The sequence below is a fragment of the Argentina silus genome, assembly GCF_951799395.1.
Source record: "Argentina silus genome assembly, chromosome: 1".
NCBI lineage: Eukaryota > Metazoa > Chordata > Actinopteri > Argentiniformes > Argentinidae > Argentina > Argentina silus.
In genome coordinates this window covers 33187696-33200482 of record NC_139655.1, presented here as the reverse complement: position 1 = coordinate 33200482, position 12787 = coordinate 33187696, and the positions used below count along the sequence as shown (strand labels likewise).

General features: G+C 45.5%; 1 protein-coding gene across 1 annotated transcript in view; it reads left to right on the top strand.

Annotated features, from left to right (window-relative positions):
• Nucleotides 1–12787, top strand: part of zfhx4 (zinc finger homeobox 4) — a gene marked incomplete at its 5' end in the record, with an annotated part of 60710 nt that overhangs the window by 21170 nt on the left and 26753 nt on the right. The window lies entirely within an intron of this gene.

Below are 12787 nucleotides of genomic sequence, written 5' to 3'. Positions count from 1 at the left end.
ACCTCACACACTCCTTCAGGAAAGCGTTGAGGTTTTTACTCATCCCTCTTTCTCTTGTTTTTCGGACTCAGTGTGGCGTGAGCTTATTTATTGAGTATGTTTGTTGTTGTTTGGTTCAGTTTGGGGGGTTGGGGTTCGTCATCTTTCTCCATTGCTCCTTTCCACCTTTGTAAGGCTTTTCATACAATGCATGAATATGCAGTGTTATTCTTGACTGTGCAGCAACAGCACGTGTGTGTGTGTGTGTGTGTGTGGGGGGGGGCACACACACACACACACACATGAGTTTTTATGAGCCCAAAACTGTACAGTTTGTCCATATTCAGTATTTTGGAAGCCTTTTCGTCACATTTTGAAGAGACACATTGAGGTATCGAGAGACATATCAAGAGATCAAGAGATTTGTTTTAAAATGTTTTAAATATAAATATATTTGAAAAAATGTCAAATACACCCAATAGAAAAACCATGTCAGGTCAGATGGTTTGCAGTGGAGGCTCTCTCTCTCTCTCTCTCTCTCTCTCTCTCCCCCCCTCTCTCTCTCTCTCCCCCCCCCCTCTCTCTCTCTCTCTCACACTCTCTCTCTCTCTCCCCCTCTCTCTCTTACTCCCCCCCCCCTCTCTCTCTCCCCCCCCCTCTCTCTCTCTCCGCCCGGATCACGTCTCCCGACACAGACCCGTCCATTCCACCTAATCTCCCCAAAATGAGCATGCTGTTCCTATTAGGCCGCAGCGCTTATATCAGCAACACACACACACACACACACACACACACACACACACACACAAACACTCAGACATACACACACACACACTCACTCACACACACTCACGCAGGGACATCCCAGGCAGGCATGCAGCGGACGGCTTATGAAACTTTACCTTGGGAGGATCTCGCAGTGAAAGGCCTGTACACACACACACACACACACACACACACACACACGTCTCTCCCTGGAGTGAGCTTTCATTTCCTTTCTCATGACCAAAGCAATTTGGCTTTCATTTAAAAGTCTCCATCCTGCCAGCAGCTAATAAGTGTAACAGAACTGTAAAACATTCGGAGAGACAAAAAAAAAAAGAGAAAAGATTAATCGTTTTCTTTGAGTAGTGGGGGTTACGGTGTAAGGGAGGGAGGGGGACGGGGGGGTGCGTGAGGGGACGGGGGGCTGTAATTTAAACCAGAAGACAGGGGCAGGGTCCATTATATAGTAATTCCTATGGTAATGCTGCTGGGAGAAAATGAGCGCTTAACTTGTTTTTGCTTTGCTTGACCTGTCGGTAGGGGAACGGCTAACACGTTCTCAATGGCATTCCAGCGCTGTGTGTGTGTGTGTGTGTGTGTGTGTGTGTGTGTGTGTGTGTGTTCAACATTAATCTGTGCTCCCCAAAGTGTCCTGTTTATATACGGACTCCCCCAAACCAGATGGGCGCCATCTCTGAGAAACACATGTGAAAGCCAGTCCCAATACACACACCTACCTACACACACACACACACACACACAGGGAAGAGTTGAGCTTTCTGTACCGAGAAGAGAAGGAGGCCTGCTGTACGTTTGGTTTCAATTATAACTGGATCAAAGTTTCGGTGAGGTTTGGGTGCAGAAGAAAAGGCTGCTTAGATAAATCATTACTGTGCATTTTAACATAGCCCCCTCTCTCTCCCCCTCTCCCCCTCCCCCCCCCCCTACACACACACTCTCTCCACTCCTGTCCATTTCGCTCTCTGCCACAACATATCGTGCAAAGCTTTTTAGATTTTTTCGAACCAGTGAACTTAAGGTTTTTTAAACCTGTCAAAAGCAATATTCACCTCGCCGCACCTATTTAAAATGTTCTGTACTTTTAAAACACTTTTTTATTTTATTTTTTTACCTCAGCTCTGGTGCCACTTTACTTGAAGTCGGTGCCCAAAAGGGCACTTGTTTGGTTTTTTTGGGGATGCCCAAGCTACATAATTTCTGGGTGAACAACGATATTCTTTCACCAGGTGCCTAGTGAAGATTTTGAAAATGAATTTCTGGAAAGAAAGCAAATTTCAGTCCTCGCTCAAGATGGGTTTATTTGATCCTTACTGTACGATGCTTGTGCACGTTTCCGTCGCACAGACACAGCCTGCTATGCTATCGTTAAGACTTCTTTTTCTTGAGAGACATGAACTAATTAATAGTCCTTTTGACTAATATCGAAGGCCAAGACAATATCATTTTGGTTTATAATGAGGCATTCAAACTCACCATATGTTAATAGCCCCCCCCCCATCATCCCAAGTCAGTGAAAGTGTGCACTACAGTATGACCTCCAGGTTTGGTGTACGATTTGGATGTGTTAATTCTTACCAGAGTGTGTTTTTAGGTAGTTGAACCAGGCTTTCGTTTGAAGTCTTTTCAAAACACGCCCGCAGCTTGACAAGTCCAGGAAATGGTTGTCAGACATTGGATTGATTCCCAACGCTCATTTTCACCAATCACTCCAGACTGGCAGAGAGAGAGAGAGAGAGAGAGAGCACAACAAGTACATAAAACAGACACACAGAGAGTCCATAAAACAAACGGCACCCTAAGCCCGTGCCAGCCGAAGGAGAAGGGAGGGTTTTGAAGATGGCTGCCTGGAGTGACATGGGATCGACGGGAGCCTATATATATATATATATATATATATACACCCATGGCACTTTGTGCTTTCTGCTCTCTGTGACTTTGGTGGAAAAGGCCCTGTTGTAAGCAACATTTCAGCCTGCGTGTGTGGAGCTGTGTGTGTGTGTGTGTGTGTACTGTACAGTACAGTATATGTGAATGGATGTGCTCGCCTGTGTGTGTGTGTGTGTGTGTGTGTACCTTTGCATGCCTGTGTGCGTGTGTGTGTGTGTGCGAGCATGTGTGTCCTGATGATTTTCTGGGGTCCATAACTCCTGAGTTGAGCAGTTTCTTTTCATTAGCGACCCGTACGAAAAAAGATGAATTTATGTGCTGACCGGTATCTTTCTCCTTAAAGCAGGGCCCTGGCGAGGAGCCAGGTAATTATAGGCCCATTTGGGAATAGACGTTTCTAATGCGCTGGACTTTATGTACATGTGAATGGATTTCATTAAACAATTTTGATGCTGATTTTTACTGTCTAATTAAGGATATTGTAATGTCAAGTGCTCGAGGGGAGATGGTGGATGAAAGAAATGGGATGTATGGAGAGAAATGGCCGTCGGAACATGCTGTGGCTTGTTTATCAACCGCTAAAGCCAACGGTTGACTTTAGGTTTTACAACCAAAACATTGGCTTAATCATAAAACATGGCTAAGCTCTGAAGTCTATCATTTCTCTCTTTCTTTACCTCTCTTTCATGCCCTCACTCTCCTTTCGGCCCTTCCATCCATCCACCCCCCCATCCACATTTCCCAGTGAGTTCCCGTTCCCTCTGTGTGTGTGTGTGTGTGTGTGTGTGTGTGTGAGAATCTCTCACTCCTGGTTCTCCCTAGGCGACTATAATTCCCCATGCCCGGGCCCAGTTGTCCCATCATTTCCTCTAAGTAAACACCACAGAGCTGTGTGTGTGGTTTAACGTACATGTGCGGTTGAGCAGGGGGTTTGAAATGGAGTTCCCCCCCATTTGTAAAAAAAAGAAGAAAAAAAAAGTCATCGAAAGGGGGCCAAACACACCTTTTTCACACGCACACACACACACACACACACACACACACTCTCTTGAAATGGTTTCCCTATAAAACGTGTAAACCCCAAAAAAACACTCGCAAAGCAACAACAGCGTTGAATCGTCTTTGGCGCTCTGTGTACGCTCCGCCGTGTTTTGTTTTTTTGGGGGGGGTTAGGGTTAGGGTTAGGGAAATGAGTTTACAGAGAATGCCAGTTCTCATCACAGAGAGTGCGAATGAATGTGGAAGATTTGCGGCCATTTTGTTCTTTTTTTTGTTGTCGCTTTGAAGCCCGTCCAGAAGTCGTTAGTCTCATTAGATTTTAGTTTTCTGTTCCTCTTCTGTCTAATGAAGTTATGTGGTGAATAGGGCCCGCTATGAGAATACATGTCTGAATGAAAATATGACATGTTCGGAGTCAAAGGTATTCCATCATAGCTGATGTTTTTACGATGGTTTATGAGTGGCCGATTAAGAGTATGAGTGTGTCCTTAATTTGTTAATTTGCGCGTGTTTGTGTGTGTGTCTGTGTGTGTGGGTGTTTGTGTGAGTGAGGGGGGGGGGGGGGGGGGGGACAAGCCCATTAGTCCTGAGAAACACAAGGCACTTTCTTCGTCCTTTACTTTTTGTCTTCCGTCCTTTTTTCACCCCTCCCTCCCTCCCTCCCTCCGTCCCTCTCACAAAAAAAGAAAAGGAGATGGGATCTTATGGAGGTAATTATTTCTGAGAGCCTTGCCTGTCATCCCTCCCTCCGCCCCCCCCCCCCCCACCCCCCTCCTCTCCTCCCCCCCTGTGCATTAAAGCGGGGGGGGAGAGAAGCCCCTCTTTGTTTGAGTCCCTCTTTTAAACAAAAGGCCCTACTGACTTAGGGGCCCGAACAATACTTGAAATGCGCGTGCGTGCGTGTGTGTGCGAGTGTGCGCGCGCGCGTGTGTGTCCATGTCTTTTGTTTTCTGTGAGTGATAAGGCTCCAGGAGGTTTCTGGCCTTGGCCAAATTAGTGTTGCAGCGCTTACCATTTACATAGCAGCTGTAGGCTAAGCACAGAGCCTAATGGACACTTACTGTTTGTGTGTGTGTGTGTGTGTGTGTGTGTGTGTGTCTACAGGACACTTGTGTGTGTGTGTGTGTGTGTGTGTGCGTGTGTGTGGGTCTGCGCGGTACCGTGTTTGTGTACGTGTAGATAGATACACAGTTTCTAGTCTAATTGTAGCTCATGCTACCTCCTCATAACATGCGTTTGTTTGCTCAAACTTTCAGCAGAATCACCCAAAACGTTGCTTTTTGTTTTTGCTGCGGTCGGCTCTCAGCCCTTTTGCCTCCCCTCTCATCCCTGCATTGCGATGCGATGACACCGAAGCAGCAACTTAAAGCCATTAGGTTCACTCTCTCTCTCTTTTCTTTTTTTTTTTTTTTTTTGTTTGGCCTTCTCCCTTCTCCCTCCTTTTTCTAGGCGGTGGGGCGGTTTAGCAATTACAGCAGTTACTTTTCAGGATCGTCTCCCTCCCACAGACTGAGCCCTATTTCCAGGGTTTGTCTCAGTAATTTGTGGCCATTACATAAACGGTTACGGAGGGGCAGTGGAGTGAGAGAGATGTGATACACACCCAAATCCCCACCCTCTGTTTCACTAGCCTTAGCCACGGGGCGCTACGCTAATGCAGCGGCGGCCATTTTCTTTTCATTCCCCCGGATAAAGTGGTCGACGATGACGCGGTCATCTGGGGACGGACAGGAGTATGTGTGTGTCCGTGTGAACATATTAGAAAAAGTTTACTCATTTCCCAATGTCCCCTCTTCAGGCATTCTCTACAGGTGTGGAGTTGTGTGTCTTTATAAAGCTGAAGTTAGCTGTTTTTAGATTATTATTATTATTTATTTTATTTAATTTTTTACATATGATTATGTTGAAAATGCCATTTCTTCTACGATTAACCCTCAGTCAGACCAATAAGCTTCGCTCATTTGTGGAACAGTGATTGGTTCAACAACCAGGCGGAAGCCTATGATGATGTCACGCTCATGCTGTGTATCGACTTGGAGTGAAACAGCTGATTCCTTCCCCATCAGCAAAACCAGACAGGCCTGTTACCCTACCAACGGTGACTGGAGAGAAGTGTGTCTTCGATAGAAAAATCCGGGAAAGGAAAAATTCAGTAAAAGCAGTATTATTTTCCCCCAGCATGAGTTATGTCTCATTCCTGAGGACGATGTGATCGACAAGATCGTACTCAGGAGACTTTTCATGGACGCTACAGCTTTTTATTGCTGTACAATTAAATGGAGACAATACCCCTCCATTTTAAATCATTTGTCAAATCAAAATAAGACGCATATGAGACGCCCCGTATATTATTATATTTTCGACAAGTAGTAATTTACCCAAATTTCTCCCAAAACCATATTCTGGACGGTTGTGGGGGAGTCAAAAGATGGAGTCATTTTTGAATAATTCCAACCAAAGTGAATTATAATTACTTTGCGGTCTATGTGGGCTTCAAGGAGACGAAGAAGAAGAAGAAGAAGAAGAAGAGGAAGAAAAAAAAAGAACCCAGTCTGACTTTTTCACTTCAGGAAAAAAGCCAGTTCACCATAAACTATTTTTGAAATGGTGTGTTCGGGTCGGCGTGGCCCCAGCCACTTTGTTTTTCTTGAAAGCGGGTTCTCTTTGGTGGAGGGCATTACCCTGCGCTAAATCGTTCCCTGATGTTTTCAGAGGAGGTTTTTTCTGTGCCCCCGCTGCCCTGACAGTTATAATTTGCAGAAATTGCTCTGATTATCTGAATTAGCATACCTGACCAATGCCACATTAGGCTTATTTACAATACAAAGCTGCGGAGCTCTGAGTGCGCATACTAAAAAGCTGACTTAACCCTTTGATGGAGGGCTGACGCCGTGCGCGGAGCATTCAAAATCCCGTGACTTACCAGGCGATGACATCACAAGAGGCGGACAATTCGGTCCTTGACGAACGGGTACGGTTTCGGAAATAAAGCGATGAGAGTTGTGAGAAAGGATTTTTACCCCCAAAAAAGAGGTTAAAACAGTCCTATGCTGTTCTACCCCTCTCTGATCTCTCTCTCTCTCTCTCTTTCTTTTTCTTTCTTTCTTTCTTTCTCTTTTTCTTTCTTTCTTTCTTTCTTTCTTTCTCTTTCTGTCTCTTCCTCTCTCCCGCTCTCCTACTCCCTTTCCCCTCCCTCTTTTTATAACCTTCTACTCCTTCTCTTTCCCCCTTCTCCTCTCCACCTCTTCTCCTCTCTCTCTCTCACCCTCCTCCCCTTCTCTCTCCTCTCTCTCACCCGTCCTCTTCTCTCCATTCTCCTTCGACCTTCTACAATACAACAGCCAGTGTCACGCTGCATTAAGACAGACAATCCACTGATAGCCTGGTATGACAAGGCTCCGGTCACCTAGCAATACACTCACTGGACCTAGCAGCCACACACTCTAATCCATGGTGATATACCTAATCTGAGTTCCTGGCGATACACACACACTTTCAGGCGACACACACACACACATTCTCTTTTTCCCTCATTGTGTGTGTGAAGGTGCTGTGTGTGGTGCTGAGGGAGGTTCCAGTTCTGTTGTAGAAGTAGAATCTTGTCTCTTGTCTTTCCCGTGTCTGTCTGGTTCCTGGGTCGACTTCGGTTGCTTGGCTTAAAAATAAAGCCCATTGAGTCCTCTCTTTCTTTTCAATCCAGGTTTCCCTGCCTCCTTCACCCCACCCCCCCCCCCTCCCTTTGTCTCTCACACTCTTGTTTTTCCCACCTCACCTCATCCATCAGTAGGAAGTATGGAATTGATAGCAGGTATTGATTACCTATAGCCAAGGTTAATCGTCACTAACTGAAGGAAGCTTTGCAGCTTTCGCCAGTGTCAGAGTAGGGTGTGTGTGTGTGTGTGTGTGTGTGTGTGTGTGTGTGTGTAATGCTATAGGGGATTTGGGCTCGATAATGCCGTCGTGTTCAGTTAGTGGAGCTGTTGGATAGGGACAGCTGACCATTTCACAGGCCGGGCACCGCTGCGTGTGTGTTACCTTACTCAACGCAACGCAACATGTCAACATGGACATCGAACACGGTCCAATAAAACCGACTGTTTCCACCTCTTGAACACGAAACACCTGTTGTTGTTGTTGTTGTTGTTTTCTGAGAAAATCCGCAAAGGAGACGTAGAGAGAAACCAGGGCGAAAACCCAAAAAAGAATGGCTTCAATTGAGACGATCGGGTCTAGTTATTTCCTGTATGCACTTCCCGGTTTCTGTCATGACGTCATTGCTGTCGAAAACATTCATTATCTTGTTCTAGAGATGCATAATCATAAGGATGTCAAACTCACACACACACACACACACACACACACACACACACACACACAAACCTTGACAGTGTGTTTTGAATGCGTTTTTTTTTTTTTTTACCGAGCCAGTGTTAACAAGTGGAGGCTGAGCTATATTAATCATTTTGAGCGATCAGAATACGTCACGCGTGAAGTCCTAAAACAGGAGCATGTTTCCACCCAGAGGAGGCAGAGTCGGTCTACCCTTTCTTATTTGACCGTCTGTCCTTCTTCCATCATTCCATACCATCTTCCATCATTCTATCCATCTTCTGTCATTTGGGTTCAATTCCCCCCCCCCCTCTCTCTCTCTCTCTAATGGGAGAATTTGAGCACACTATAAGATTAAAGAGCATAATCAATGCCTTGTGAGCAATCATCATTTCCAGACGAATGTCTTTCATCTTCCCTCTCCCTCTCTCTTTTTCTTGTCCGCTCTCTCGTTCCCTCTTTCCCTCCTAATGCTAACAGGGTCTCATGTCACATCTCTGTTGCTTTTATCATGTGGTAATAACCCACTCAAAAAGAGAGGGAGGGAGAGAGAGGGGGAGAGAGAGAGAGGGAGAGAGAGAGAGGGAGAGCTCTATTTGGGTTGCTCCAGTTTAGAGTTTATCCATGTCTCCGTATGAAGTGACATATGTCCAGTACGCGAGCAATGCAAAGACATGTACACACACACACACACACACACACACACACACACACACACACACACACACAGACACCTTGGCAGGTTCCTTTGTTCCAGTACAGGTTAATAGGGATTGAGGAAGGAGAGCATTGCAATTTTCTGCTCTTTAGGCGCCAGAGAATTCACTCCCCTGAATGGGTGAGATGAGACTCCCAGAGTAATAGGCATTTTACCCAAACACACACACACACAAACACACAGGGGATAGAGTATAATAGTGTGTGTGTGTGTGTGTGTGTGTGTGTGTGTGTGTGTGTGTGTTGGTCCCAGGAGTACTGAGTGTTAGACATGCATGGAGTCAGCAATGAGACAATCAGCATTCTGAAATTGAACTGACTGTCTGCTGTTTGGTCCCGAGATACACACACACACACACACACACACACACACACACGAGAAGTGAAGAGAAGAAGAGACGGATCTGAGAGGAGGAGAAAGAGAGGGGGGAGGGAGGGAGGGAGGGTGGGCTTCTCCTCACCACCACACTGATAGGAACTGATGTTTGTTTAATTGCCTCATAAATGATGACACAGGCGATTATGTCTAAAAGAGAGATGCCCGCATTGGGCAGGGAGAGTGAGCGGCCTGTCTACCCCTATAGCTGTGGGTGTGTGTCATATCCCCCCCCGTCCCCCCCCCCGCAGCCATATCAACTAAGACACCACGAGCCTCACGGTCTGCATCATATCCCATCATTCAGTATAATTACCACACACACACACACACACACACGCGTCACGTCATCATTTTAATTACTCCAAATTGTCTTTATTAATACTCCTTTTTAGGCCCTGATTCTTACCTGGGGTCATAGAGTAGACAGAATGTTTGGCTATGTGTTTGTATTTATCATGTGACATCTGGTCAGTGACCCTCGACGTGAATCTTTAATTGTCATTTTTAATGACGGACATGGAGCAGTATATGGAGAGAGTCAGTGTGTGTCAAAGTGCAAGCCAGAGCTGTCTGTTTGGGTACGTCTCCCCAGCCTGCCCCCCAGTGCACACACACACACACACACACACACACCAATACACGTGCATGCACACACACACACACACACAAATATACATGCATGCACATGCGCGCGCACGCACACACACACACACACACACACATACAATACAGACACACACACACACACACACACACACACACACACACAGGCAGGCCCAACACCAAGAGTCAGCATCAGCGTGGGAGTACCTCCATCTGACAGTAGATTAAGAAGGGTCAGGGAGGGAAAGTCCAAGAAATGCCCAGTTGCATTTGTTGAGAGGAAACTGCCGTCTCACACACACACACACACACACACACACACACACACACACACACACACACACACACGTGCTGCGGGCACTGGTAAGTGAGCAGTAGCCTCCCTTGCATTATTCACAGTGGCCGAGTGAACGAAGCCCGGTTCAATAGCACTAAAGCGGTGCTCGCTGGAGAGATTTGTCTTACAAAACCTTTGGAGCCGCTCTGAACGGCCCCACACACACACATTGATTTTTGGCGGCAGGAATCTCCAAGGCTTTGGAGGAGAGGCAGGGAGGTGAGAGGGGCTTCCCCCTTCAGAGTAACCCCCAGAAGCGTATGCGCACACACACACACACACACACACACACTGTAATCAACATTTCAAAGGGAAACTACAGTAGGGACATGTCACACACCGAAACACACACACTCACTCACACACACACACACACACACACACTCAAAGTAATCTCAGTTCAGATACACAGAGATTAACCTTGAATCATGCGGAAAAAGTTCTGTGAACTCTTTATTTACAGGCAATCTGGCAGATGCCAATGCATGCCACCTGCCATACCCCACGCACGCACACACACACACACACACACACACTGAACGAATCCACATGCACATGGAACGAGAGAGAGAGTAATAAAAAGAGAGAAAGAAAAAGGGATGACAAGAAAGAGAAAGAGAGAGATGGAGAGCGGGAGACAGGGGGGGAGAGAGAAAGTAGAAGCCAGCAGCAGCAGCAGCAGCAGCAGTAGTAGTAGTAGTAGTAGTAGTGTACCATCCTTATTTTCATTGACAAGGAGATGAGTTGATGGTGAAATCTAATAGATTCGCGCGTTCATCGTGCTGACGCCGACATTTTAACAACGACGGGTGCGTTTTGCAAGAGAGGCAAAACATAAAAAATGTACGCTTTCAAAGATACGGCATATCTTCTCCACTCCCCGCTGTATATGCAGTCCTAGGCAGTTTGATGTGCGTCGAAAAGATGTGTAGTGTGGTTTTAAAAAAAATAAAATAAAAAATAAAAACTGATCAATTCATAGACCCCCCTTTTCAACATTCTTCTTTTAACTGGCTCCCCAGTTAAAACTAGAGTCTCCCCTCTGGCGCTTTTCGATGTATTTACATGTATTAACATGACAGCTCTCTCTCTCACACACACACACACACACACACACACACACACACACACACACACACACACACAGACAGACAGATACACACACACACACACACATACACACATTTAGACACTCACACTCCCTGCCCCCCCAAAGATGTGTGATCAACTAGACCCAATCCCCAGTAATCGTCTGGGCGCACACACACACACACACACACACACACACACACACACACTGCCTGTCTTACTAGTCTCTCGTCCCAATCCCCCCCCTGTAATGGCGTGGGGCAGGCTTTGCAGCAGTGGGCTTCTCTCTCCAGCCCCGGTGTCTTAAGCTGCCATTGATTAAATGTTAACTGATATACTCTGGCTTGGCAATCTTGTTAGAGCAGCGGTAGGCCCACTAGACAGACAGTTTAGGGCCCCGCTCCTTGATCAATAGCCCAGATAGAGATTTCATCCATCAATGAGCCCCCAAAACAAAAGGTGTCTGATACCTGATTAGGTCCGCAGGGACACACACACACACACACAGACACACACAATTCTATGCCTCATATGGAAGCCAGACTAGTAACCTCCCTCCCTCCCCGAACACCAAAGTCGATTGGCTCCAAACAGGATAGTGTAATTACACACACATACACACACACCCCGAGATCACGAGATAACACAACTCTTGACTCTTTCCGGATGAAGGTTAATACCGAGATCCATCCACTGGTGCGTGCGGGTGTGTGTGTGTGTGTGTGTGTGTGTATGTGTGTGTGTGTGGGTGTGAGAGTTAGAACCAGCTGCATACCAATGACGGCACAAATGACTGAATCGATGTACAGACAACCACTGCTGTTAAAATGTATCAATAAAGGTTGCTCTCTCCTCCCCGGATAGGCTTAACTGTGCTGTTAAAAGTCCTGACCATGGCTTAATTGAAAGTTAATTTCAAATCAATAATGAGAGTCATTTAAATATCGACCTTCCTTTCTCTTCAAATTGTTAACATATTCCCTCCCTGTCCCCTGTTTTTCCCTGTTCTGTAACAACTTTGTTTAAACACAATCAATATACCGGTCCAATCAGTGTTGTAGGGGGAAGGAGAATTGACAGTGGGCTCCAGAAACATTTTACATTTCTTTTTTTTTTCTTTTTTTTTTTTTTACATTTTTGACATTTAGCAACAACAAATACATTTGTCTAAAGTAAGTGAATCATCTGTATATCAGTCATCAGGGGCTATTGGCAGTCACAATGCTAGAAGAAGGAAGAATTACTTATTTTTTTATTTTTATTTTTTTAAATGTTTTATACAATTTATTTACAGTAGAGAAACTGTACAGGGGGGTAGTGGGGATGAAGAGATCTTTAGGAGGGACAGTCAAGACGTAGCCTGAAGAGATGAGTCTTCAATCTACGGCGGAAGACAGGAACATCACAGGATGTCTCTATGGCCACACAGACAGGTGGAGCAAAAAAAAAAAACAGTGTACCTGCAACTTATTCCAATAGTGTTTTAAAAATGACGGCCATGACATTTTCTTTCTTTCTTTCTTTCTTTCTTTCCTTCTTTCTTTCACATCACAGAAGATCTGTCGCGCTCCAAAAGTGTACCTCATGAAACATTTAAAGTGACACTTTTGTCACAATCTTATTATCGCGTTTAAAAAAATTACAAAAATAAAAAATATATATATATAAAATACGACGGCAAA